Genomic DNA, 1,509 nt, shown 5'->3' with positions numbered 1-1,509 from the left:
GGGGACGACTGCTTGGGGAGGGGGCGGTGACCTGTAGCAGGAAGAAGAATGGATGCGAGCTCGGGGAGGGGGCCGCGAGCTCATCTACCTTGCTGCTGGTCTTGGTCGACTGGATCAATCCTAGAGGAGTGGGGGAGGGGGTGGCGAGCTCGAGTAGAAGGAAGAGGTTGGGTGTCTGGATCCTAGGGGAGTGGAGCCGTAGAGGCGCCTCTGGCGAACAGCGCCAGCAGCTGCTCCTCCCCTCCTCCAACGAGGGTAACTACAGGAGGGGAGGGTGAGAAGGGAGGGAACATGCCTGATGCTCAGTCTGTTTCTCTGCGTCGAGGTAGGACGCAAGCGCTGCCGCCACCATCGTTGCCCCAAGGTAGCTGTGTCGACGAGGAGCATTGGATGTGGGCGGACGTCCACGGGAAGAGGGGAGCGGTTCCCGTACTCCTGCGGAGGAAGATGGGCGGCGCGACGAGCGATTGCCTCCAGTGGTGGCAGATCCCCTCCATGGCGTCCATGATGACGGCAGGCACCATGGTGCCTATCTGGCCAACACCAACCTTGCTTCCACCGGATCCCCTGGGTCACTCATCGAACCAGAACTCCAACATTGCATCCATGTCTCCGCACAAGCACAATTAATGGCTTGCTCACGCCACCATTGTATGGTTCTTCAGTTTCTTGTTCGCTCTGTCCAATTATTATGAAGTACTAGAAGGCATCCACCTTGGTTGCAACCCCTCAATGTTCCACGTAATTTTATTTTAATCTTTCTTAGTCTGCTCTTGTGGATCTCTCACATCCTCTGAACCCCGCACATTCATTTGCTGATTATAGTTTGTAGGCTGTAAATTATTTTTCTGGTTCGCTCCCCAGATCTCTACAGTTTGCTAGCTTGGGAGAACACTGGTATTGAGGCTGAGCTGTTGAGGGCTCTGAAGTTGTGTGTGTTGCTGCCGTTTTCGTTGCCATCACAGTCGTTTTGGTCGCTCATCAGGCTGCTGTCACCGCGAGTCTTCATCTTAGTTGCCGTCTGACAACACCAGGTATGCACCGGTTTCCTCTCTTGTGATTTACTTCTTCAGATTTACTCAAGTGCAGCCGTTAACAATGAACTTTGGTTTGCAGTACAACCTCCATCAGTCACAGCCAATTGATGCACTGAACATCCAGCAAATGGCTGAACTGCAGCCTCGATTCCCCGCCATTCTCCGCTCTAAACAACCGCTCTAATTCCTTGTTCAACGCCAAGGATCTCACCATGGGGTGCATTAATGTACTCATCAACCCACAAGACCAGCCTCCTTCCCCACCGAGGTGGTTGTTGCCTACAAGCCTCCACAAGTGGCATCGCCTGCATCTCCTCTGTGTGTTCCCATCTCTCTATGCTGCACAAGGATGTATTGTGACTTGCATTTTTCTACCTTGCTCTAAATTTAATTTGATTGGGATTGTTTGATTGAATGTCAAATAAAGATCAACTTTGTCTCTGATCTATTCATGGAAGTGTATGCTGAATTA

At 52.0% G+C, this 1,509-nt stretch overlaps 1 long non-coding RNA gene across 1 annotated transcript; it reads left to right on the top strand.

Annotated features, from left to right (window-relative positions):
- The first annotated feature begins 45 nt into the window (after positions 1-45).
- LOC119320451 lies at positions 46-1,509 on the top strand. Its single transcript, XR_005154993.1, has 2 exons — positions 46-1,034; positions 1,117-1,509. It is a non-coding gene; the product is annotated as an uncharacterized LOC119320451 (long non-coding RNA).

This window comes from Triticum dicoccoides, chromosome 6B (genome assembly GCF_002162155.2).
Source record: "Triticum dicoccoides isolate Atlit2015 ecotype Zavitan chromosome 6B, WEW_v2.0, whole genome shotgun sequence".
Taxonomy (NCBI): Eukaryota; Viridiplantae; Streptophyta; class Magnoliopsida; order Poales; family Poaceae; genus Triticum; species Triticum dicoccoides.
This window is presented reverse-complemented; position numbering and strand designations above follow the sequence as displayed.